At 39.7% G+C, this 27,984-nt stretch overlaps 1 long non-coding RNA gene across 1 annotated transcript; it reads right to left on the bottom strand.

Annotated features, from left to right (window-relative positions):
• Positions 1–1,297: 1,297 nt before the first annotated feature.
• LOC140608784 (uncharacterized) lies at positions 1,298–24,280 on the bottom strand. Its single transcript, XR_012010766.1, has 3 exons — positions 24,070–24,280; positions 5,887–6,193; positions 1,298–3,526 (listed from the first exon to the last, which is right to left on the bottom strand). It is a non-coding gene; the product is annotated as an uncharacterized lncRNA (long non-coding RNA).
• Between the last annotated feature and the right edge of the window lie 3,704 nt (positions 24,281–27,984).

Consider the following 27,984-nt stretch of genomic DNA (forward strand, 5'->3'; position numbering starts at 1 on the left):
ATCTTCATTGTCACTCATCACCGTCATCATCATCATCATCATCATCATCATCATCACCATCATCACTATCCTGTGTATCAGGTGTCATTTCAACTCTGCTTCATCTTCTCTCAGCCTTTTCTATCTCTTATTCCAACCATCCACCCATCCATCCCTTTCATCTACTGCAGCCCCGTCCTGCACAAGCTCCAATCTGCTTCTCGCATCGGTTACCTACCAAGGATTTGCCTTAAGCCCACTTGTACCCCTGCCACTCCTCCCCTAGGACATCCCTGTTGACCTCAGTGCATGGGACTACAAGGGAAACTGCTTATACAACATGGAAGTACTGGCAGGGAATCCTCCAATAGTCGAAACTTTGACCCTTTCTTCTCCCTTGTCAGATATATTCATTTGCCACGGCTGCCATAACAAAGCACCACAGACTGAGTGACTTGAACAATAGAATGTATTTTTTCACAATTCCAAAGGCCAGAAGTTCAAAATCAAGGTGTGGGCAGTATTGAGGTTTTTTTCTGAGACCTCTTTTCTTCGTTTGTAGATGGCCACCTTCTGGGTGTGTCCTCACATGGCCTTTGCTCTGTGGGTACGCATCCCTTGTATCCCTCTGTGTGTTCACATTCACTCTTCTTAAAAGGACACCAGACAGATTGCATTAGGGCCTGCCCTAATTTGGGGAGGACACAATTCAGCCTATAACAGAGGGTCCTGAGATGCATTTCATTGGCCTCCATGGAAGATCCTATTGGATAGAGCAACCAGTTGCCCATAGTGGTGGCCAACTTGAAATATACGCTTATTCCCCAATTTGTATCTCTGCCCTTTCTCTGGGATCACACTCACCACTAAAGTCCTCACACATAAGCCCAGGTCTCAGGTCTCAGGTTCATCTTTCTCGGGGAAATTGGCCTAAGACATCTGTAGAAACTGGCTGGTGTCCTACCACATGGCCAACCAGACCTGTCAGATGTGTTTCCAGCTATCCTTTCAGCCCTCCCTGCCCAGCCTGTGCCCAGCTTGTCCTGTTCTAGCCACACTGGACTGTTCATCCTCACTTGTCCTCTCTAGGAGTCCTTACCTACAAATGACAGAGAACCCTTCCTCCCTCCATTTCAAATTCTAGAAGAAAGCTGTTTCACATTCTTATGCACCACCTTTATTACCCTTCTGGAGTTGAGTAATTATCTCTATACAATTCTAAATAAATATCCCGGGCTAATTAGGAAAGATACAAATGTTCCAGATTTGCATAAAAGAAGCAAATCACACTACTTCAGAAAGTACCTAAATTAGTGCTTGAGAATGTATAGAAGAAAAGTTAACAGATGTACAGCTGGCCAATCCCAGATTTTAATTAAAACCCATCTTTTATTGGTCAAAACATGACTAGTATGACAGCCAAGCCAAAAGAGAACGGGATTAACACACACATGCTCTCACACACGTATACACAAACACATACTTCTTAGCATTCTGTTATTTTATACTACGTGGAAGCAGCAGGATGTGAATACAAATGGATTTTTCATGTATTTCTCTTGGCATTATGGCCATATTTAATGTAACATCCAGCAAAGCAGAAATTTTAATTAAGTTTATGGTCTGACCATCTGTATTTGTTTGGAATTTCTGTCTCTTCAAAGCAAAAATGTGAACCTGGCTTTAGACCTGGAAATATCTCCGGCTGTAACTAAATGCATTATCAACAAACTGAGAGTGTGTGGTCTGAAATATAAAATGAGATTAGGAGAGGGGGAGCCCATTATCAAAATATCACAAAATACCTGGATATTAATTATGCAGTCACTAATTTATTCTGGCATGGTTTAGAGAAGATAAAAGGGAAATTTTATATATTTCCAAGGGGGAAAAAAAGCCTCAGCATCAGTAAACTGCCAAAGAATCAATTAAATATGTTTTACTTATTTCTGTGGGGTTTGATGTTACTTTTCTTTTCTTTTAATCTTCCCCTCTTGCACTTTACAAATGGATAAAACATTTATCTATGAACAATCTGTATCCAAATGTTTTAATCATTTAGACCTCTTTTCGTTAAAACAGTAAAAACTCACTAATGTACAGCAAATGAGAATAGTGAATGTGGCCAATATAAATGAGTAAAAAGCATTTGTATGTACTTGGAAGCAATAACTTAAAAATACTGCTTTAAGATATTCTGTAGTACAGACATAACATAGACCTGCAGTCTCTTGCCTGCCCTTTGGGGGATGAATTGAGCTGCCTGTAGTTTACCTTTGCATTCTCTATGAAGTGTTCATTAGGTAAATTACAAGTATGACAACATGTCCAGCTTGAAATGGCGAATCTGGGTATGAACCCTGAAGCACTGTTGCCCACTTCCCTGCCAAAATTCACCATATGGCAAACAAGGACCATGAGAACCTGGCAGGTCTTCCCACTTCTTGTCCCTAGAAAACGAGCTGGTCTCTAGGGAGAAATGCATCAGATCTCCACCTCCGTCTAGCCCACAAATACAAGTTGAAGGCCAAGCAGGAAAAGAGGAACTCTCTCCTATTACATGGCCATGGCCTTTTGGAGAGGCCAGAGCAGACTCTCCTCTTAAAGTTTCCATTTCCAAACTAACTCTCCTAAGCTTTTCCATGAAATATATTCATATATTGTATGCCTACTATGTGCCATGCCAAGAAATATTCTAGTACAGGAGTGGACAAAAATAAGTAAGCACTTGTGGACAATATATCAGTTTCATTATATGAAACTTAGAGACTTTGGAAAAACAACTCAACAGGAGGTAACAGAGATGACGGTGACAGGGCACCTTGGGAGTGGTACTAGAGAGGGAGGGAACAGGGAAATCTCAAGGTTTTCATGTGTTCGGTCCATTCAGAATGACAAAGACTCAGGAGGTCAGTCTAATGCAGCCCAGCAAAGTAGATCCAGGGAAAAGGCTTTGGGACAGCATAGAAGTGAGCCTGTGCTGTGGCACGTGTGATACATGCTGTAGAAAAAGCTAGAGCAGGGTAAGGAGGATGGGAATGTAGGAGCAGGAGGTGAGGGGTGCTGTGGTACCTGGGTGGGTCAGTAGTTGAACGTCTGCCTTTGGCTCAGGTCATGATCTTTGGGGTCCTGGGATGGAGTCCCGCATCGGGCTCCCCATAGGGAGCCTACTTCTCCCTCTGCCTATGTCTCTGTCTCTCCCTCTCTCTCTCATGAATAAATAAATAAAATCTTAAAAAAAAAAAAAAAAAGAAGGTGGGCCTGGGGACAGATTGAAAGGGAGGCCTCCCTGAGGAGGTGACATGTGAGTGGAGTCCTGAAGGAAGTGAGGAAGTGAGCTGTGTAGGTGTTTCGGGAAGAGCACGCTGAGCTTGTGTACGTGCATCCACCTCTAAGCCCTGGAGTAACTTCCCATATGTTCATCCAAATTACTCAGGATCCATTTGTTTCTGCTAAGAGCATCTCCTCCTGTACTCTGGAAACTTCTTTAATCTTGATTTCTTCACCCCTGGACAATAGGTTCCACCAGCCGACAATGTTGGAAGGGCTGTAGGAGAAAGGGGAGAAAACAAACTGGATGACACAGAGGAGAAATATATCTGGGGAATTTACAATAATAGTAGCTCCATTAATTATATTCTAGAAAACTTATTAAATGAAAAGTAAAGAACAATCCAAGCAGAGAGAAAAAAGGATAACTAAAAAAAAAGGTACAAATCAGGCTTACCTCACACTTGACCCCATCCTAGTAATTCTAGAAGACAAGGAAGGTGTGTCTATAGACTTCTGAAAAAGGATCATGACACCAGAGTTTCATCTATATATATGAAATTATATATGTCATTCTCAAGTATGTGGCATCTCAGAATGTGAAGAATCCCTGTATCCCACTTAAGAAAATTCTAGAAAATACATTCACATGACCATGACAGAGATGAAAAATAAGAACTCCAGAAAGAGGAAGTTGTCACTAAAAAGCCTGAGGATCCCTCATCCACTCAGGTTAAGACTTGAAATCAAGAGCTCCAGCTGGGGATGCAAGTGTAGGGGCAAAGCTTGGCCCTATTGCCCTTTCTTCCATATGACCTCTCCTGGCACTCCTCTTTCCACTTGCTAGTGCCAGGAAACAGGCTTATTGAGACACATCCTTCAGATTCAGAAAACTTTTGCATGTTTAATGGCCACTGGCAACAGTAATGTATAGTGTTCTCTTTAAGCACTTGCGAACAATGGCTATACCAGGCATTCTGTTAAGAAACTGAGAATTACTTTTATTTTTTATTTTTATTTTTTAAAGATTTTATCTATTCATTCATGAGAGACACAGAGAGATAGAGAGAGAGGCAGAGACACAGGCAGAGGGAAGCAGGCTCCATGCAGGGAGCCCGATGTGGGACTCAATCCCGGGTCTCCAGGATCAGGCCCTGGGCTGAAGGCAGCGCCAAACCGCTGAGCCACCTGGGCTGCCCTGAGAATTACTTTTAAATAGTGCTTTCCCCACACCAAACCAGAGTGACATAGTGCAACATGGTGGCCCTATTTTTTTTCTGCCTTGGAACATGAATGATGATTTTCTGTACCTTTAAAATTTGCAGTAAGAGTCATGAGTCATTGGGGTTTGATTGGGAAAGACTACTAGGACACCAAGTAACAGATCTGATCTGTCACTGAGCCTCTTCCTACCCTCTTTCTGATAGGATCTGTGAAGCTTCCTGTGTTAACAAATCTTTAATCCAACCTAATTGCAATTTGCTAATATTATAATATATATACATATGTATATATGTATAATATATATGTATATAATATATTACATATATTATATGTAATATATTACATATATGTATATATAATATATTGCATATATTATATGTATATATGTATATATGTATATATAGAAGGGCTCCTGGGTAGCTCAGTTGGTGAGGCCTCTGACTGTTGATTTCAGCTCAGGTCGTGATCTCGGGGTCATGAGATTGAACCCCATGTCGGGCTCTGTACCAGGCATGGGACCTGCCTGGGATTCTCTCTCTCCTTCTGCTCTCCCCCCACAACCATCCACCCTGTGTGTGCTCTCTCTCTTTCAAAACAAAAAAAAAAAAAAGTATGGAAAAGAATTATAAGAAAATACACACTGGAAGTTTAAAATAAGGGATAATATCAGTCACTAACTTCCAAATGATATTTCTTCCTGCTTCATAGAGTCAGCAGACGTTTTAAAAACAGATTTTTAAGAAAGCAACATATGGAATTTCATGTAGAACGTGTAATTGCAGCTGTGTAAAAAAGGTACACATTGAAAGAAAAATACCTCACAATGTATTTGTGAGACTCTTGATGATTTTTTTCTTCTATTAATCTTCTATTTATCTTATTTTCTAAATTTTCATTAGGAGCAGGTATTACATGTGTAATGGGAATTTTTTTTCTTAAAATAAGATGGTGAGGATTTTGAGCTTGCTTAAAGAGTGCAAACAGATTGCTATATGGATGCCAAAAAAGTAATTGCTAACTATAAACAATTCCATTTTCATCAAAACTGATCAAGCAGTTTCTACTTAGACTTCTAATGAAGCCAATGTTTTTAGCTGGAAAGAGAATTTCTTTTGTAATGTTTTAGAGTTCAAACAGCTCACATAAGCTCTTCAAGAGCGTTATTAAAAGTTCATACTGAACAAGTCCAAAATAAAGAAGGATTTTTCTCTAGGGAGAAGAGGGACAGATCATCAGTTGCACCTTCAGGAGGGATTATGCAATCAGATCTTTCTAGGTCCAAGGCAAATCCTGCCAGGTGCTCGGAAGGAGTGCTGGTCTTTTGCATAAACCCCCTCATTTTGTAGCCTGGGCAAAGGGGTACAAGAGTATCTGGCTCTGGGGAGTCCAAACAGATCAGGTTCTCCCACTTACCGCTAACAGAAGCTAAAGGCCGAGAACCGAGTGGTGATGAAACAAGGAAGGAATTTCAGTGAGGCCAACATGGGCAGAGAGTGGACTAACATCTCAAAGGCTAGCTCCAAAACGCTGACAATACTTCCCAGTTTATATGAGGAAAATGTGGGCCAAAGGTGGGTGGGTCGTACAGGTAGGCAGTGATGGTCAAGTCCATCATTATCTTGGAGTCAGTCACAGGGTCCTGCTGGCTCAGGGCAGTCCTTCTTGCTTGAAGAAGTTGCTGGTTCCTATCAAGGGTTGCTTGGCCCACAGGGTCTTTAGCCTGAGTTAAGAGATAAGTTGGAAAGAACTTAATCAGGTAGAAAGTCTGAGATCAGAAGGTAGTTGAGGGGCACCTGGCTGACTCAGTCCATAGAGCACGAGACCCTTGATCTTGAGGTCATGAGTTGAGTTGGGCGTGGAGCCTATTTTTAAAAATATGCAGGTAGTTGAATTCTGCTTTCAGTTTGGTCTGAAGTAACACCAAAGGGTTATGTATCATAGCAGAGACTTTGGGCTTTGATACTTCTGGTCCCATCCCTTTGCAGGCTTTATAGTGGCAAAGAAAATCGACACCGCTTGGTCTTGCTTCTCTTGCCCACCTCTGCTCCAGCTTTCCTGGCATTACTAGTAACTCTTTGGGAAGAAAAATTATGTCCAGATTCAATGTGGTCTAGATCTATATTAAGAACAAAGGAGCATTTCCTGAAAGAAACAATCTGCCAAGATTTCATCTCACTCACAATGAAATGGCCTTTTATTTTACTTTGCTGTTCAACTTAGCTTTGTCTTCAGTCTTTCCACTTCTGAAAAGGTTGGCTTTTCCCTTGAATCACCAAAAGGCCCATTAAGGAGGCTTTTCCCAAACAGTGCATTCTCAGAGCGAAAATTTAGGCACACTTTCTCCAGCCAGCTTTCTCTGAGTTTGCCCATAGCTGCCCTGACTCAGAATGATGAGGGTGCTTTTTAAAAAATGCAGATTCCTGGGACCTGCTCAAGATCTGAATCAGAATTTCTTAGGAATGGGCCCCAGACTTTGAATTTAAAAGCATGTTTCTTGAGAACAGAGTATCTGTGGCTCACAGTATGTTTACAGTTAATATGTACTGAATAAGTTAACATAGAAGGTGGGGGGAGTTTCCTGAGTGATTCTAAGGCAAATTAAAGTTTAGGAACCACTGCTTTACTCTATAAAAATAAGCCTAAATTTAAAAAAAAAAAAAAAAAAAAAGGTCTGTTCTTCCCAAACTTCCTCCAAGTTTTCCTATTCGTATTCCAAATTATCGGAGTTCAGCTCTGGATAAGAACCCTGTTGTATCCCATTTTCCAGAAAAGGAAAGGGATTGAGAAAGGGCCCACATGCCGGCTCGCAGCCACCTCCTCCATCTGACTTCAAAGACATAACAATAGCCAATATCCACTGAGCACTTCCAGTGCTCTCTGTACTTACAGACATTATCAGACCTAATCTCCACTCCACAGAGATAAAATCAGTGTTTTCACAAACCAGATGCTATGATCCCCATTTTGTACTTGAGGAAACTGACACTCAGAAAGCATTTGAACCCAGGTGTGTTTTGTCATCCAAAATCTAGGCTTTTCCTGCTGTAGCCTGATGCCTTCATCCATCCCCTGAAATATTTGTTGCTAGTTTTGTTTTGTTTCACTTTGTTTTGTTCTGTCCAAATACATTCTATGTGCTCGCCAGTGCCTTAAATTACTTATTCCCAGCTATCCCTTTGACTTAAAGCTTTGTTTTCTGCTAAAATTCACATTTTATTACTAAGACAATAATAATATCAGATTAGTTACTGAAAACCTTTTTTTTTTTTTTTTCAAAGATTTTATTTATCTATTCATGAGAGACACAGAGAGAGGCAGAGACATAGACGGAGATGCAGGGGCGCCTGATGCGGGACTTGATTCCAAGACCCTGGGATCAGACCTGAGCCAAAGGCAGACCTCAACCACGGAGTCACCCAGGTGCCCCCTGAAAACCTTTTGATAAGAGAAAGGTAACAGGGCAGCCCCCGTGGCTCAGCGGTTTAGCACCGCCTTCAGTGTGGGATGTGATCCTGGAGACCGGGGGTTGAGTCCCACTTCAGGCTCTCTGCATGGAGCCTGCTTTTCCCTCTCCCTCTGCCTGTGCCCCTCTGTCTCTCTGTCTCTCATAAATAAATAAAATCTTTAAAAAAAAAAATGGATGCATTTCGGTTGTGATGCAATCTAGCAAATCACTTTTTGGAGCTTTTCCTTTAGAGTTAGGTGGGAACCAGGCCCTCCTTTGCTCTTCAAAAAGGAAATTAGGATGTTTAATGTCTGAGAAAGCTATGGAGCCTGGGGAAGTGGGGGGAGGGGTTGAGGGGTTATCAGGGAGGTGGGGAGGATCACCTAGAAGTTCCAGTGTTTGCTTCTTAATTTCATCATTTCCATTGGAGTATGGTTTTTAACTGCAAGCTCTATGAGGTCAAGGACAGTGTCCAGTTTACTGTATTATCTCTGGCACCTAGCACTGCAGCTAGCACAGAGAAGGTAATCAGTAAACCTTATGGTAGATGTGGAATTTTAAACTTTTAGGAAATCCCTATGTGGACCTCGTGATGGTGATTTTGTATGTTCTAATCTCTAACAGAGCAATATAATTGAATACAGTCACAATGTCTTAAACTGTTAAATATCTGAGCCTGTATGTAAGATCTCAAACATTCTTTTTTTGTCATTAAAAATCTGACTTGAGAAATGGAATAAACAGAAAGTTAGAACAGTGTTGAAGAAACAAATAAATCCAAATTCAAAAATATTACAATATTTGTTACTATTTTTCTTTTTTCCTTTTGTTCCAGAATGATGTTACTTTGCTCCAGGAACAATGAGTCATTTGTCATCTGCATTATGCTCTCTTCCAAATAAAATAGCTATGTAGGGTGGATTTATAGACAAAGCCTTCTTGAGTCTAAAGACATGCTAGAATAATACATTAAGACTGGTGATTAATAACAGTTATAGGAATGTCTTACTTAAGTTTTAAAATCTCAAAAAAATCAATCTTGAGATTGCTGCAAGTTTGTCCCCATGGATCATAAATACAGAGAAATAATATTATTTATTTAGATATAGCTCTTAAAGTAAAATGGCTTTGTTTTGTTTTCAAAAGTATGTACTATTCGGGGCTATTAGATATAGAGTCAATAAAGAATCTATTTACTTATTGTGATTTATGCTAATCCTACAAGAATCATTGATACTCCTATAGAGTAATGCTATGCGTGGCTGGCTCAGTTGGAAGAAGGTGAGACTCCTAATCTTGGGGTTGTGTTTGAGCCCCACATTGGGTGTAGAGATTATTTAAATAAATAAATAAACTTTAAAAAAATTATAAAATAATGAAGTTAGAAAAGATTTCAAAAGATCATAAAGTATAGGCTTTGTTGATACACATATGGGCAAGGCAATAGGGTAAAGGGTCTTAAAACTATGCATGTCCTCTGACCCAGTAATTGTACTTAAAGAAATTTATCAGAAATGTGTATAAAGATACATGTAAAATATGTATGTCATATCTCTATTTATCCATATCCATATCCAATCTGGAATTGGATATAGCCTGGAAGTGCAAACTGTGGGAGATCAGTAAAATATGATATATCTCATAATCTACAACCGCTTGTAGATTAACATGAAAAATGTTCACTATCTATTGTCTGTGGTGTCTAAATGTGGTGTTTCTCTAGATTCCACACTGTCAAGTGACTAAAAGCTAGGGAGACGGGGTATGGGTGGTACAGTGAGTGGGTTCAAAGTCGTGCTTTTATGTGTATGCATGTGCATGGAGGTGCACCCAGACACGGAAGAACTGTCTAAACACTAATAGTGCTTGGGTTGGATACTTCTTGTGCTTTGCCTGCCCCACCCCCACCCCACCTTAGCCAGCCTTTTTACTTCAGTTCTTGCTGTTGAAACCATGTGTGCAGGTATCACCTGCTGGCACCTTGCTGCTGCTGAGAGATTTTCTCCAGTTTGTGAATTGTCTATAGAAGCCCTCTCAGCCTTGCCTTTGGAGGTATCTGCAGCTTCAGAAGAACAAGGGAGTTCATGCCTCATGAGGTTATCTCCAATTAAAGGGGAATGGGAGCCAGTTGATAAATATTTCAAACAATGTGCTGGCAAATGTTTAACATCCGGTCCTCTGACAAAAAGAGCCCTGATTTGTAGCATTCACCAATTTCCTTGATGTAAATTTTTCCCACCATGGTGGATTTCAACATGATGTCACTGAACATTAAGTTGGCAAGAGATGTGCACAGTAGGCTGTGCCAAGCTGGGACAAGCAAGCTCCAACACACCATTGAATTATACTCACTTCTTTATCTCCCAAGTGGACAATCTGAAGCATATTCTATATGTCTCAACTCCCCAAGAGATACCCAGTGAAATTGAGTTCTACTCACCCACAGTGGTGAACAATCTGATAATACACATTTGAGTTGCCTTTCCTTCTCTTACAATTTCCCTCTCTCCGGTCCGCCACTCTCATTCCCTGGGATCACTTTCCAAGAGAAACAAGAGCTTTGCCCGTGAGCCATTGTCTAAGGCTCCATCTGGAGAAATCCAAGGTAAAGGTTACTTTGGGATATGACAATTCTTGTTAATTTAGATTTTTTTATTTGTGCTTACTAATGTCCTCAATTTCTTGCATCAGTTATGTGTCTTACATAATTTAAAGGAAAATAGTTATTTAATATTGTGAGTTATTACTATATGCCATAATAGGGTCCCTGGTAAATTGTAAAACGTTGTGTGATTTAAGAAGATTTAGCTGCTTTGTAGGCTCACATTTGTTTATTTGCCTTGCCTGTTGGTCGTTTCTTCCTATTACATAGATATAAGACTGATCCATAAGAAGGAGAAAGGAAAAAGCATGTGACCAGGAAAGCAAGAATTAGTGGAAAAGATAAATTTTCTTTATTTTTCTTGTTGGCTTACCTTTAATCCCATCAAGAGTCATGTATAGGCATTCATTAAAGGATAATAAAAATAATAAGTACAGGGATGCCTGGGTGGCTCAGTGGTTGAGCTTCTGCCTTTGACTCAGCTCATGATCCCAGGGTCCTGGGATCGAGTCCCACATTGGGCTCCCTGCAGGGAGCCTGCTTCTCCCTTTGCCTATGTCTCTGCCTCTCTTTGTGTGTCTATCATGAATAAATAAATAAACCTTTTTAAAAATAGTAATTACAGATGAGAAAACTGATTCATGAAGTTAAATGATGAGAAAAATAGTGTCAGCATACTATTCATATTTAGAAAGATAATCAGTAGATATAACTGCGTTTCCAAAATTTGTCAATTGACAAAGAAGCAATAGCATCATTATTTTCAGGAAACATTTCGTTCTGAAAAAACCCTGCAGGAAAAAAAATATTAAGAGTTAAAAGAGAATTTAGTTAAGCCTTGAGATGCAGAAGGAAACTATAAAAATCCATAGATATTAGAAATGGCAAGGGGAATAAAAACAAATATTTTTGTTCACAATGTTAAAAAGCACACACATAGGGGTGCCCGGATGGCTCAGTGGTAAGAGCATGTGACTCTTGATCTTGGGATGATGAGTTTGAGCCCCACATTGGGTGTAGAGCTTACTTAAATGATTAAATAAATAAATAATTTTTAAAATAATTTAAAAATAAAAAACCACATGTATAATTATGTTAAACTCCACAAGAAATATGTAGGACCCATACACAGAGAATTACTAAATGTTACTGGGATATGAGTCTTAGGAAAATGGAGGGACTTAACATGTGACAATCCCTTTAACCAGATTCCCTTTCTACCCCTGATGAGGCCAAAGAGACTCTTTTAAAACCCTAACAGTTGGAGCACCTGGGTGGCTCAGTGGTTGAGCATCTGTCTTTGGCTCAAGTTGTACTTCTGGGGTCCTGGGATAGAGTTCTGTATCGGGCTCTCTATCAGGAGCCTGCTTCTCCCTCTGCCTGTGTCTCTGCCTCTTCTCTCCGTCTCTCATGAATAAATAAAAATCCTTAAAACATCAATAAAACAATAAATCCTAACAGTTACACGACAGGGCTTCAGAGAATCTTTTCAGTTTGCCTCTTTCCTATTTGCTTTGTCTATGGTTTCCACATATGTGTATGGATTATATATACATATAATGTACATTTATGTACATAAATGATTGTACATTATATACATGATTATATACACATTTAATCATAAACCTAATCATATATACATTTTTGTACATATGCATGTACAAAACTGTGTGCATACCTACATATATACACACACATACATTCCTTAATTTATGGAAAGATATATACCTAAAAGTTTAAAAACTTCTATATGCAATAGATCTATACTGACATTTATTTCTTTTTTATACTTTGTCCATTTTCTTCAATAAGGCTATATTATATATTACATCTATAATCAGAAAAGAAGTATTTAAAATCAAATTCCAATACAGTACAATGCTTCCAGACTCTCAAATACTTATGCCTAAATTCTCCCCATCAAGCCATGATTTCCCACTTGGCAGCAGTCATCCCAATGTAGTCATCAAGTCTGAGGTGCTTCTGGGACTGGGCTTTATTGATCCAGCCTACATTGGTAACAGTTCCTGTCACGATAAGGAAGCCTTAAAGTACATAGCTGGAATGGAAGCATGACTTGGCAATATCTTGGAGTTTGAGGGCCACTAAAACACAGATTCAGTGACAAAGCTGTTCTTCTCCTGGGCAACTGGTTTATCATGTGCTGGTTTTTATTTCCTCTCTCCTCTGGCCTTGAAGAAGCTCAGAGTGACATTGGTGTCAACATCTTTTCCAATTCCAGATGACCTGCAAGGGGAGTAACTTTGCTTGCTCATACTTTGTGTTTGACCTGATTAGCTTTTTTTATTTTGGCAATATTCTACTGTATTTCAGGTCTCTATATAATCTGCTTGAAATCATTTTTGGAAGAGAAACTACACAAAAATTAACAACCTATATGAAGTCAGAAACACACTGAGTTCCCTCAGGGTCTTTCCAAGACTCTGCTAGCTCCTTGAGAAGCACAGTTTGGTGCAATGCAAAGAATGACATGGAAAGGAGAACACCAGCCTCTGAAATTGCCCTCCTCACAAAGGAGGCCTGAGCCAAGTTGCTTAGCTTCCCTAGACATCTGGTTCTAGAAGGTTTGCTTTCTTCCCTGAAATTCTTTGGAACTTTCTCTTGTCCTGGTTTCCCGGCCTCTTAAGGGCCACACATATTACCTGCCCTCAAGTAAGTGTATAGGATGATGATCTATATGATTTAACAAGCAGTTCATGAGGACATGTAGTGTATGTAGGGGAGTGCACGTTAGAATCTTCACACTCATTGCCCTAAACCCCAGCTTCTCTGAGTTGATCATAGAGAATTTCTTTAAAGACCTGCCATCAAGATATTTATAGCAGTTTAATTTATAATGGCAAAAACAATTTGATACAACATACATATTCCACCACAGGAAACCAGGATAAGTACTTTCTCAAATGTAATTTAAAAATTGTAAATATTGAGGCACCTAGCTGACTCCATCAGTGGAGCATGCAACTCTTGATCTTAGGGTTGTGAGTTCCAGCCCCATGTTGGGCATGGAGATTACCTAAAATGAATCAATAAATACAGTAAATATTAAGATGATGTAGAAATATGGGAAAGAATATATATATAATAAGAACAAAAGAAAACATTAAATCAAATTCTAGATATTATATAAAGTCAAATATGACTGCACAGGAACTTATTTTTTTAAAGATTTTATTTATTTATTTTGAGAGAGAGAGAAAATGAGTGAGGAGGAAGGGCAGAGAGGGAGGGAGAAGCAAACTTTCCCTGAGAAGGGAGCCCATCATGGGGCTCAATTCCAAGACCCCAAGATTATGACCTGAGCCAAAGACAGACACTTAACTGACTGAGCTACCCAGGTGGCCCTGAATTTTCTTTTTAAGATTTATTTATTTATTTGAGAGAAAGAGAGGGTGAGAGAGAGAAAGAGAAAGGCGGGGAGGAGAGGCAGAGGGATAGAGAGTCTCAAGCAGACTCTGAGGTGACCATGGACCCCATCGGAGGACTCCATCTCACAACCCTGAGATCATGACCTGAGCCGAAACCAAGAGTTGGATGCTCAACTGACTGTGCCATCCAGGCACCCCTTGACTGCACAAGAATTTAAATGATTGAGCTTAAAATAGGGTTGTAAGTACATTTTAGGCGTATGACAGGAGAAGAATGAAATGATTAATACTAATATTAAACCATTGGTTTCTTTGAACCATTAGGTTCAAAACTTTAGAATGACTGTAACTTATGCAGGTATGAGTGCCCATAAATATGTTCAAGCCATAAATTCTTCATCAATGGATTTAATAATTATTTGAGAAAATGTCAAGTTAAATTATTGCCTCATGAAAAATTTTGGACAACTTCTCTTAGGGTTTTCACAGTTTTCAGTCTTATTTTGGCTTTAACAAGACTAAGTCTTTTCCAAGAGTTCATTTGCTTCTGCTGCTTATTCTCTACTGTATAAGTCATAATTCCATGTTTGTAGCAAAATAATCATTTCCATAGTAACCAACTGGGATATCTCAAGAAGGGGATTATGACTTCGGGAAAGGAATAAACAACAGGAGCAGATGAATAATGAAAATAATCAGGATTCTTATTCTCAAAAAGAAAAGAAATATTTGGATGAGAAAATGTGCCATATGCCTTTCAGAATTATTTCTGTCTTAAAGACACTACTTTAGTTCACTTTTCCAGGCAGCTACTCTTGTACCACAGACTATTGTCTGCATAAAAGAGGTGCAGATAATGTTTTAATCTACTATTATGTATTGAAAAGAATATAGGTATATGTATTATATAAGGCCAGAGCTGAATTATTTTATTTTTTATTTTATTTTTCTAGAAATTCATAGGGAGTAGGATAGGAAAGAGTAAGCCACTTGAAGACTTTGTTTAAATGAAGCAGAGATTAGTTTGGTCTTCACTTTTCCTATTACAAAACATTTTAGGGGTGTCTGAGTGGCTCAGTTGGTTAAGCATCTACCTTTGGCTCAGGTCCTAATCCCAGGACCCTGGGATGAAGCCCCTCACGTGTCTCCCCACTCGGCGAGGAGCCTGCCTCTCCCTCTCTCTCTGCCTGCTGCTCCCCCTGTTTGTGCGCATGTTCTCACTTGCTTGCTCACTCTCTATCAAATAAATAAATAAAATCTTTAAAAATAAATAAATAAAAAGCATTTTAGGGGCACCTGGCTAGCTCATTTGGTGGAGCATGAGACTCCTGATCTCAGAGTTGTGAGTTTGAGCCCCAGGTGGGTGTAGAGGTTGCACCCAAAGATTTTTAAAGATTTTAAGTAAAATCTTAAAAAAAAAAAAAAAATCTATAAGGGCACCTGGTGGCTCAGTCAGTAAAGGGTCTGTCTTTGGTTCAGGTCATGATCCTGGGGTCCTAGTAGTGAGTGCCATGTCAGGCTCCCTTCCCTGCTCAGTAGGGAGTCTGCTTCTCCCTCTCCCTCTGCCCCTCCTCTCTGTTTGTGTGCTCACGTTCTCACTCTCACTCTCATTCTCTCTCAAATAAATAAATAAGTAATCTTTTTTAAAAATCTAGATAAATAAAAAATCCAAAACACTATCACTGGGATGTATTTGAATTGTCTGTATTTTGGAGGTAATATTATGTAGTAAAGTGATTAATAACATGACATGTAGACAACCCTATGTATAGCACTCCAGCTTATAGTAGTTTGCATGTTGTACAATTTGCCCTGAAAACTCTATGCTGGATATATCTGTATTGTCAGTTACTTTAGACTTCTAGTCAACATGCAGTCAGCCAGTTCTGAGGAAAGATAGGCCAACAGAAGACCAGGAAATATTTTTGGAATATTTTTCATTGTGGTATTTATATATGATAAATTTATATTTGGTAAAATGCACATATATGAAAATATCATATAAATGGAATCATATTCTCTGTGTCTAGATTCTTTTGCTCAGTAAATTTTTTAAAAAAATTATTTTATTTATTCAAGTAATCTCTACACCCAACGCAGGGCTCAAACTCACAACCCCGAGATTAAGCATTGCAAGCTCTTCCAGCTGAGCCAGCCAGGCACCCCTTACTAAGTTAAGTTTTTGAAATTCATCCACATGGTTGCATATATCAGTGATTCCTTCATTTTCATTATTGAGTAGTATTCTATTGTGTGACCAGGTCATTTAAATTTATGCATGCTGATTGACCACTTGTGATCAGTCTATATAATATAAATTGTAAAACACAAACACAAAGCCTACCTGTATGACCTTTACTTCTTCTCTCATCTAATTATCAATATTTTGCATTTCTCAGCATTGAAATGATGTTTAAACTATATAATTTAGACTGATAGAAAAAGGCAAATAGAATTTTTTTAAGTAATGAGTTCCATGATTTTCACATTTATACCCAAACTACTAGCTATCCTCAGTGCAAAACAGATTTTCTTCTTAGAACTACTTAAATGAATCTACAGGGATTTTTGATTAGCACATCAATTAGCACAGGACTACCATGGTGTGAATTTTGTGGGGTTGGCAAACTTTGATTTGGAAGTCTGCCTCCTTTGCCCTGTTCTTCCTTCTCACAGCTCTTACCTCGTGCCCACCATGGTATGACTAGCTCAACTCCAGTCTCACATGGCCTTGATCACAGCTGGCTATGACAGATGGAAATGCTTCTAATAAGTTAATTCTAGGGGTTGGATAATGAGGGCTTAAAGGATTTTCCCTGCCAGGGGGAATTTACATTTTTAAAAGGGAACTCTTGAGAAGCAGCATCCAATATGTAGAAGGTAATCAATAACTGTTATCTTCGTTCCCTTGAAGAACCAAAGTTTTGAGACTTTAAAAGCAAAATTATACAGAGGGTAAGAAAGATATTTCCAGAACCACATATCATGGCACCTTTGTACTCTATGGACAATGTTGTCATGAAACTGCCAACAACCATCTTGTTGTTGTATGAAGACAAGCAGAAGAGAGGACCAAGACACACAGAGGGAGAAACCATCTGAAACCTGAGGTCAGACATCCCGTGGACTTCCTTTCCTAGAGCTCCAACTATAGCTACGTGTGGTCCTTCACAAATGGGGAAGAACAGTATTTTGAAATACCTATGCTTCTTCTTTCCCCAATATTCCATTTCCTCTTTCCCCCCATTCAGGCAGCTGAGAGGCTGTGTGCATGATATGTGTGTATGTGTGTGGGGGTCGTGTCTGTGGGTGTGTATCTGTGAGTGTCTGTGTGAGGGTGTGTGTGCCTCAGGTATGGTTGCCATGAAAGAAATGCAGAGATAGAAAAGATACATTGACTTTCAAAATAGACTTGTGAAACCAGAGATAATAGTTTGAGATAAAGCATTTTTGAGTTTAAAAAGCTTAGGTTATCAGAATCAAACCAAATTCCTTAAGGGTTAGAGGCATAAAGTTTATACTATTATCAACAGATTTGGAAAAAAAAAATTGCTTTCCAAAGGAGATACCCTTCAAATTGAGGGAGGAGGCAGAAAAAATCTATTCAGACACTGACAGGTGTTCATTTTTTAAAAAATTTTTATTTATTTATACATGAGAGACAGAGAGCGGCAGAGATATAGGCAGAGGGAGAAGCAGACTCCACACAGAGACTGCGATGTGGGACTCAACCCCAGCACCCTGGGATCACGCCCTGAGCCAAAGGCAGATGCTCAACCACTAAGCAACCCAGGTGCCCACTGACAGGTGTTCCAAAGAAGGAATCAGATCAGGAAAAAGCTAGGGATCTGCGAGCAAACAATGGCTGTGTCACACTCTGTAGTTTGGACTCATGGAGGTGGCTTATGCTGCCATGAACTCCCACAGCAGCATGGTGGAACAACAGCAGCGGACCACGTACAGCCTGTGCCCAGGCAGAGAGAGCCTTAGGCAGCCTCACTCCCTGAATGACTCAGGGGAGTATTTGAAAGTCTTTGATTTACCTCTAATGTCATGAGACAATTACCTCAATGCCTTCATAGGCTCTAAGTCCACCACCAGGCAAGCTACCCCAGAGGTGCTGTATCAGAAAGATTCAGAGGCCAAATTAAGATGTGCAAATCACAAAATTTACTAAATCAATGTAAAATACCCAGCAAGAAACAAAGAGCAAGTGATGGGATAGCATAGCATATTTAGGAAAGGGTGTGAGCAAGGTGGAAAGATGAAACTTGGATTAGGCAATGCTCGTAGGCACCCTCTCCCCACCCCATGAGCCTTCTCTACTGATAAGGTGACTATGGGGACCAAAGACGAGGTTTGGGAAAAGGGGTCCAAGAGACAGAGATGCCTGGGACTGGCACAGACTCTTGTTTTATAGGAGACACAGAGGGGTAAGTAGTCTTGGCCAGAGCTGTGGCTCACCAATTAGTCTGATGAGCAGTTGTGGCAGAGGCTGTTTGGGGCCCAAATGGGTGTCACCAATGGCTGGCAAATTTAAGACTTCATGAATATCAAGTGCTTCGTAGCCCTCCTTTGTATTTAGTTATCATGAAAATTAGGTGAGTCTCGTGCGCCAGGTACATTTAATGCTTTGTGGAAATTAGAGTTCTCTTAGGCCTTCCCTTTCTTTCTGTGTTCAGTATTTATAGGCCCTACTTAATTTATGCTTAACATATCTCAATAGTTCCTAACTTATCCATATTTAACATATTTTATGAGCATTACCATCCCATTTCTGTTTTCCATAACAGAATTGAATATTCTCAGATATTAGAGCAAGTGTCTATTCACCCATCACTACCCTCCTCCGTCACCACCCTCCTCCCTCCACCACATCACACACACACAAGACATACCACAAGGTCACAAATAATACTTATGGGCTGACCAGCAAATGAGAAGGTATGATCACCTGACAGGTCAATGACCAGAGACCCAGATAAGAACTTAGACATTTCAGCAAATGACAGCTGGAACCAGAAACTCTCAAGGAGTCTTGTAACTTAAATGCAACTGAGGGAATAAAGAGAGAAGGCGAGTGCCCTGGAGAGTCTGGGAAATTTTTGCTTTGACTGACTTTGCCCAACATTGGTTCTGTTTTCAGCCTCTGGGAAGAATAGGGGGGCCTGGCTCTGTGCTGTTCAAAGTGGTAAATGGCTACTACCTTTGACAGTGCCAATATAGCACATTTCTATCCTCCCAGAAAGTTCTATGGGGCAACACTGCTCTACATATAAATTGGGATATGGGAAAATAAAGTACATCTAGAAACACCTAAACTTATAGACTGACATTGTTACTTGTTATAAACATTCATTACTACGGCATCATCAACACTACTCATTATTTTTTATTTGTTTTTAGCAAATAGAAATACTCTGATTCAGCCACTTATTCTCAATATTCTCTGTGTTCGGTGGCCTATGCTTTCAAGATAGCTAACTGCAGGAAAAGGGTTCATCTAGAATAGAGAGAAACCAACTTTGGTAAGAGAAAGAGAAGCATAGTATCATTTGCTAGAGAAAGTCACATTTGAGGGAAAAAAAGACTTTGCCTTTTTCTCTGAGTGAGATGGAAGCCATTGAGCAGGGGAATAACATGATCCAAGGTATGTTTTAAGAGGCTCACTCTGACTATGTGCAGAATTAATTGGAAAGGTACAAGAGTAGATAGAGGAAGACCATTTATTGCATATAATCCAGACGGAAATGCTGACCGTTTGTGTTAATGGAGATGTTGAGAAGTGGTCTTCTGAGTATACCCAAAGGGAGAGCTGCGGAATTGCTGATAGATCACAACTAGTGTGTGAGGGGAACAAACATAAGTCCATGTGCTTTGCCTCGGCAAATGGAAGAAAAATGTTTCCACTTATTGAGTTGGGAAAGCCTGCAAAAGAATCAGAGTTGTCAGGGAGAGTGTTCTGGAACATGTCACATTTGAAATGACTATTTATCACCCAAGTGGAGATACTTTATAGGCAGCTGGAAGCACAAGTCAGGAGTTCATAGAGGTGAGGGCTGGAGATACAATGTTGAGTATTATAAGCAGATGGATGCCATTTAAAGCCATAAGACTTGGTTAGGCTCATTAGGAAATGAGTAGGGAAGTGTGGCTAGAGGGGAGGGGATGTCTGAGAACTGACACCTGGGGCACCCAATGCTTACAGGTCAAATCAACAAAGAAGACTGAAAATAAGCAAATAGCAAAGTCTGAAAACCAAAATAGAGGGGTCCTGAAAGTCAAGTGAAGGTAATGAATGAGTAAATGGTGAGCTGCCATTGGTAGGTGGCATATACCTGTGTACCAAGCATTGACCATTGAGTCTGCAAACATAAAGGTCATTGGACCTTGAAGAGGTAGGTTTTGGAAGAATGATGGGGCTGAAAGGCTGATTGGAATGTGTCTCGGGCATCCGAGGATGCCTCGTCTTCTCTGTGGAGTATAAAAACATGCAGAATTGGGCAGCCTGGGTGGCTGGGTGGTTTAGCGCTGCCTTCAGCCCAGGGCGTGATTCTGGAGACCCGGGATCCAGTCCCACATCGGGCTCCCTGAGTGCAGCCTGCTTCTCCCTCTGCCTGTGTCTCTGCCTCTCTCTCTCTCTCTCTCTCTCTCTCTCTTATGAACAAATTTAAAAAATCCTAAAACAACAACAACATGCAGAATTTAGGAGGTTGATGGAACCAATAGATATTATTGATTTGAGTGGACCAAGTGAAATAAATCTATAGAAAGATATGTTTCATACTTGGGAGAGAGTGCAAGCACAACTCAGAATTACACAAGAAAAATAACTAGAAAATCAAGAATATTGTGGTATTAACTCACAATGGCAAGATACCAATTTTTAAAAATATTTCATTTTATTTATTTGAGAGAGAGCAAGAGCAAGAGTGATCACAGAGGGAGAGGGAGAAGCAGACTCCCCACTGAGCAGAAAGCCCAACTCGAGTCTCGATCCCAGGACCCCAAAACCACAAACTGAGCCAAAGGCAGATGTCCAGCTGACTGAGCCACCCCAGTGCCCCAAAAAGATACCAATCTGGGGGGCTTTGGAAACACCCAAGAATATTTGTGTTATGGTTAGATAACTTTTTCCTCACATTTAATTCTTTGTCATTTCTTCTTAAAACTTTTGGTTTTTTAGATTTACTCAAATTGCATCTAATACCTTTTAAGAGGGATTAGATTAGTCAGATCAATACAGAGTATAATCTGCCATATTAGAAGGTAGTTGTTGTTTTCAAATAAACACTTTAATAGAATTAAAAACCCCAGGGGGACCTGGGTGCTCAGCTAAGCATCTGACTTTTGGTTTTGGCTCAGGTTGTGATCTCATGGGTGGTGAGATAGAGTCCCGCCCCAGGCTTCATGCTCAGTGGGGAGTCTGCTTAAAGATTCTGTCTTCTGCCCCTCCCCCCACTCACACATGCTTGCTTGCCTATGCGCTCTCTCTCTCTCAAATAAATAAATAAATCTTTAAAAAAAGAAAAGAAAAACTAAAGAAACAAAAACCAAAAAACAAACAAAAAACCATCCTGACCTCGTCAGAGGAAATTTCTTCTAACCATTTCTGGATTTAGTTCTTCTTTACATAATAAATTTATGTTTCTTTTCAAAAATGTCTTTGTCCATTTAAGAGATTATCATTAAAAATTTCAAGATTATTCAGGAGTTTGCCAAAAAGAATGGAGACTTTTTTTTTAAGTAGTCTCCATGCCTTCTCCTAGTGTGGAGCCCCATGTGAGGCTTCAACTCACAACCATGAGATCAAGAGTCACATGCTCTATTAGCTGAGCCACCCAGGTGTCCCTCATATAACTTCTTTTGAAAAATGTCCATTCAGATCCTATGCCCAATTTTTAGTTGGGTTGTCTCTTAATTACTGAGTTGTAAGAGTTTGATATGTATAATTTTGATACTATTCCTTATCAGGTTATTATTTGCAAAAAAAATTTTTTCTCCTTGGGAATCACTTTCATAATTGTGTTCCTTAGTGCACAGAATTTTTCTATCATAATGAAATCCAGTTCAAATTGTGTCTTACTGGTCTTTGTATCCCTAGCACTTAGCATAGTGCATGGCGCATAGTAGGCATCAACTAGTATTTGTTGAATGAATGAAAAACTGTAATCAATTCAGTTAATAGGTTATAGCTAAGACTCTATCATATAATAAAGAAGGATATAATATATTAGAACAAGGAGTGCTAGTTATCTTCTCATATTCAGACTCCTTGGTAATAGAACCTTAATTCACATTTGGGGAAACATCACCCAGCTAAAAGATCACATTTTCCTCTCTCCCTTGCAGTAATTGGCCATGTGAGTAAGTTCTGACCAATGAAATGAAAGTAAATACATTATGCTAAACAGTCTTCCCAAAGGGAGGGGGCCACATTCTTTTTAACCCTTCTTTCATCCTGATGCCTGGACTATGACGTGATATCTGGAACCTCTAGCAGATATTGGACACTGAGGAAAAAGAAACAGAAAGCTGAAAGGGCCCTTTACCTTGAAGACCAAGGGGTTATACCAACCTTTTGCATGAAAAGTATATGTAGTTTTAATTTCTAAGCCACTATTTTTGGAATTTTAGTTACTGAGAGTAACCGATTTATGAAAGCCCATACACTTTCCACTGCACCACAGGATTCAAGACACAAAAATCCCTCTGAATCACTCTGGTCACCTGTTAGCATCCCCCAACTTTGTGACCAATGCCAAAGTTTCTCAGGCTTTTGGAGTAGCACTGATTTACTGACAAAGAATGGGATCTGGAGTCAGAGAGTCTTAGAGTCAATCCTGGTTCTGTCTCTTAATAAACCTTGCCTCAACTTCTTTGGTCAAGGGGTCCTAACAAAGCCCTACATGCAGTCTTGCTAGAAAGATGAAAGGAGAGGAGGCATACAGAGGAGGGGCTGGCACATAGCATGTAAATGCACCTTCTTGCTCATTTGGGGTCTAGAGAGCTCAGTTCAGAAATGAACGAACTTGAGACATCCTTTGTTATTTCATGGAATCCACAAGAGATATGAGACAACCATGATTTATTAGAACCTGAGGGATTATACATTCCAGGAGGGCAGATGCTGTCTTCTTTGTTATCTAGAAACTGTATGCACTAAAGAACTGTTGACTGACTGAATGAATAAAATTAGACCAAGTTCCATGGCTCCAGTGCCTCAGAATCAATATTCCCCTGAATGTAACCCAGACTAAGTACAGACCATTACAGTGACATGAGCAGTCAGACCGCTATTAGGGTCTCCTTAGGCCAGTGCCAGAACAACCTCCAAAACACCTGCCCTACAGTTATTTGGGTCCCTGAGAACTACAAGCTAAAAGGGCCATTATGCTCACCCATCAATAATAAGCAGCAGGCAATGGGATGCAAGTGACAGTCACAACCTGGGAAAATGGAAGGAATCTGCATAAAATCTACCTAAATCTTAGCTGCGCAGGGAAGATTACAATCCACCCCTCCTTTTCTTTTTCTTTCACTTTTTCTCTTCTTGGGGACAGTAGGACGGGGTGGTAAATTCTGAGCCCAGGTCCTACTTCACCTGCTCCATTAAGAAAAAGAACTCTTTTCACCCCCAGAGCTCTTAGGAGCTAATTACTGAAAATTGCTGTGAGACGCTTTGCAAAATATAATATCCCTATAGTGATTCTAGCAGCTGCCTCAGGAGAGAAGCAGCATTATCTCTCCAGACTATTTTTACATTTTTAAAGGATTAACTGAAGCTCCATGCAAGTCCCCCTGGAAATTCCCTCCTAAAGTCAGTGAATAAACAGCAAACAAGTACTACCATCTCTGACTTGAGATATTCATTTTGAGAAATAGGTGCAAGCCTGGAGCCCCACATATCAAAAAACAGCATCAGTGTTGATCCAGAAAATTTTCAGGAAACAGATTTTGCAGAGGAGGTAAATTCAATATGTGTGAAAAGATTTGGAGCCAAAAGCAGGAGCAGACAGGAAAGAAAGACAAGAAGATGGCCCTCCTTCTCCTGGCAGGGCATTTTCTAACCTAGCCAGGGTGCTCACCCATCATGGCACCCACTGTAGGAAGCAGGTAGTTCTCAATATGGCAACTCCCCAACCCTACCCTTCACTTACTTTCTTATGTTCCTGGTCTTCTGTCAATCTTCATGACTCTTTATTGCTGAAGTAATGAAGTGCTGACACAAGCCACTGTATGAACGAACCTTGAAAACATTATGCTGATTGAAAGGAACCAGCACAAAAGCCACATAGCATGTGATTCCATTTATATAAATAGACAAATATAGTTCCTATAGAACTAGGAAGTAGGTTTGCAATTACTTAGGGCTGAGGTGAGGGGAAGGAGACCGAGGAGTGACAGCCAAAGGACATGAAATCATGAAGTCACGAAGGACATGAAGTAATGAAAATATTCTAACGTCGACTATGGTGAGGGTTGCATAACTCTGAATATCCACAAAGCACGGAGCTGCACACTTCCAATGGGTGAACTGTGTGTGAATTCTAGCTCAATAAAGCTGTTACCAACCCCACCCCCACCACAACAAACCCTTTATGGCTAGTTGCTTTATGCTTTATGTAAAAATATACATAATTCCTGTTGCAGCTCCATTTGAGAAAAGACACTCTGGACATTACCTGGGCAAGTGGATATATTTATATCCATGTATATAATTATTTCCCAGTTGGTACCTCAGAGGACATTAGGTTTTTAGCCATTAATAATAACACATGATAATGATTACCCTTCAGAAGTTCTCACAGTCAAAAGAAATTTGGGAATGAGAGAGTTAAACAAAATTAAACAGGATCTTTACTGTTGGAGTGCTCAGAGTTTTAATAGGCAGACATGCATTGTGAATCTCCAAGAGGGGAACAAGAGCATGCATGGTTTACCAAACTGGTTTAATCTTGAAACCTTTCGCCACAGAGCATCGTGCAGAGCCGGTCTTCCATAACGCTATGCTGATAAATGCTGGTATAAGTCTGTAATCTCAACAGGGAGTTCTGGAAACAAATGTAATCATGCAAAAAATGATATGGGCCTTCACACACTTGAAATATTTTCAATCACATGTCTGCATCAGTTTCTTAGAATTCAATTGCAAATGTCGTTTTTGCTTTCAATTGTTTGCATTCTATATTTAATATTTATGAACATAACGAATGTGGTTTAGAGCAAAAATTCACTTCTTTGCTAAATAAGCAATCCTCTGGTATAACTCCACTTGCTTCTGTGAAATGGAATTTGTCTTATTTTTCTCCTGAAATAGAAAGGCACTCTAAGAACATATAAAATTCCTCAGTAATCCTCCTGTCCCTGAACCATAGATCAAATCATTCTCGCAGAATTCCACTTACTGCATTTCTCAGCAGAGATGTATTGGCAGGCTAACTGGGAGAGGTTTCAAATTACTCAGACTTTATTAATTTTGCAAAATATGCTTTGAAGTACTATGGGAATAATTAATAGTAAATGGCATGTTGAAATTAGTGAGCAAATGTGTGGGGGCATTACTCTGTCCTTTCTACCCCCGTTGTTCCCCACTTACAGAGCAACAGAAAATCTGGTAATCCACATTGCCTCTTTCCCCATCACTGCTTGGGTTCCACTGCCCAGACTCAGTTAGAAATAACAATTCAAGAGGGAAGGGAAGGAGACACAATTACTGAGCAAAATGTCTGGACAGCCAGAAATGAGAAAAGTCTGCTAGGCTAAGGGATGCACAAAGCAGAGAAACTAGATGAGTGTGACATTTATCAGTAGCTCTCTTTGGCAGCTAAAAAAATACAAGCAGCATTTGCATAGACAAAGCTCTCCAGTCCACACAGCATGGTCTTGTGCTATATCTTACTTAACCATCAAATCAGGCACGGGAGGTCCCCTCTCCTCATTTTACAGATGAGGAAACTGAGGCCCAGAGAAATTGAGAAACCAATCTAAGATTCGCAGAATATTCTGGTACAGCAATTGAACTCTGAGGTTTCTGGATTCAAAACACAACGGCTACTCTTCCCACCCATACTCAACAGAGAGAAGTTAGAAAGGCAGGCTGGGGAGAGATTGTAAAGGCCTCTGAATAATGATAAGTTTATATTTTACCCTGCAGGTAGTAGTATGGTGGCTACTTGTTGTCTTAGCCAAATCCTTACAGATTCAATATGCTGAGGCAAACAGATAAGCCATTTCTGACTCTCCTAAAAAAAAAGTTCATGAGTACATCTAATCCTCAAATGAGAGCAAATAATCACAATAAACATGAAATATATCTTATTTGCTGTTTTTACCCAGTTTTATAAATGTTCATTATGCAATTAGACCAGGATCTTTTTATAAGATGAACGTCAGTCATTCACGAAGGATACAAATAAACTGATTCCCTAACTACCTGTCTGTACCTATAGACTTTTTTTTTTTTTGTACCTATAGACTTTATACTGGAACAGAAAGTAATATCACAGAAGGTTCTAAGTCTAATTTTCTGTACTAGCTTACTAATGTATCTAACACATATTAATTGAGCACCTACTGTGTGTTAGGCCTCATGCCAGGAGCTAGATATTCGATAAATGAAAATGACATGACCTTATCTTTTTCTGAAAATTTATTTATTTATTATTTATTTATTTGTTCATTTATTTATTTATTTGACACACAAAGAGAGCAGAAGCAGAGGGAGCAGTAGAGGGAGAGGGAGAAGCAGGCTTTCCCACTGAGCAGGGAGCCCAATGTGGGGTTCGATTCCAGGACTCTAGGATCATGACCTGAACTGAAGGCAGACACTTACCTGACTGAGCCACCCAGACACTCCAACACATACTTATGTTTATAGGGCTTACAGCTACATACAGCAAAGAATCTAGGCAAATATAGTGCAGTGTGATAAAGGATACAATATAAAGATACAGAGAAAACAGAGGGAGGTAGCAGCACATAACTGAGACCTAGGGTTGAGGAGGTTTCCTTGGGAGGTGTGCAGGCTGAAGGAGCCATGGAGTACAATAACGTCAGGACTGGGATGCATGGATTCTAACCCCAGCTTTGGGTTGGACTTACCAGGGGAATTTTTAAAACTAGTGTTATGTGGACTGGACCCTGGGCCAATTTGATCTGAGTCTCTGTAAGGGCCAGCAAACCATGTTTATAAACATTCCAAGGTGACTCCAAGGCACAGCCAGATTTGAGAATTGCTGACATTGTTACCAAAAAGTTTTTCAGAGTGGAAACTAAGTAAACATCTCTAAATACAGATTTAAGTCCTGTGTAAATTTGGAAGTAAATCATTTAAAAATTATCTCTTAGTCACTATAATGTGACTTTTATCTTAATTATCTTGGAGTTCAAAAATATTTATGGCTACGGGGAGATAATAAATCTTCTTTACTAAAAAAAAAGAGATGCATCTGAATAGTCTGAATATTGCTGGCGTTTCCTAACAATTGGGAGAAAACTGTGTAATTATCTCTTTGTGTATCAATATTTTCTGCTCTCCTGTTAAGGGCAGTGGAGAGGATTATTCCTTGTTCCCCCTTTGAATTTGGAGTGGCCGTGTGACTTTCTTTAATGAATAAATAGTGGAATTTAATGAAATATATCTTATTGAATTGATGGGTGTCCTTTCCTTGAGGAAATATTTCAGGCTGGTCATCTTATGCTCTCTTCCCCTGCCTCAGAGTAACCAAGACTTGTGCTGACATAGTAGCATTATAAGATGGAGGGACAATGAGGTCAAAGCAACCTGGTATGCTGAACCACCAGGTGAAGGGTAGTCACCTTCCAGAGCTACTCGGGCCTACAGTGGACTTTGTGGGCTCAAAAAATAAATATTTGACATTTAAAACTGCTAAGATGTTAGGGTTGTTTGTTACTGCAGCATCATCTAGCTTTCCTAAAAACTACTTCCTCAATAAGCTAGATCCCGATTTTTATATTTTCTTTCCCTGATCAACAGACTTCCTACTCACCTACTAATTCAGGATTAGTGTAAATAATACCTATCCTTCCTTCCTTCCTTTCTACCTACCTTC

This window comes from Canis lupus, chromosome 18 (genome assembly GCF_048164855.1).
Source record: "Canis lupus baileyi chromosome 18, mCanLup2.hap1, whole genome shotgun sequence".
Classification (NCBI taxonomy): domain Eukaryota; kingdom Metazoa; phylum Chordata; class Mammalia; order Carnivora; family Canidae; genus Canis; species Canis lupus.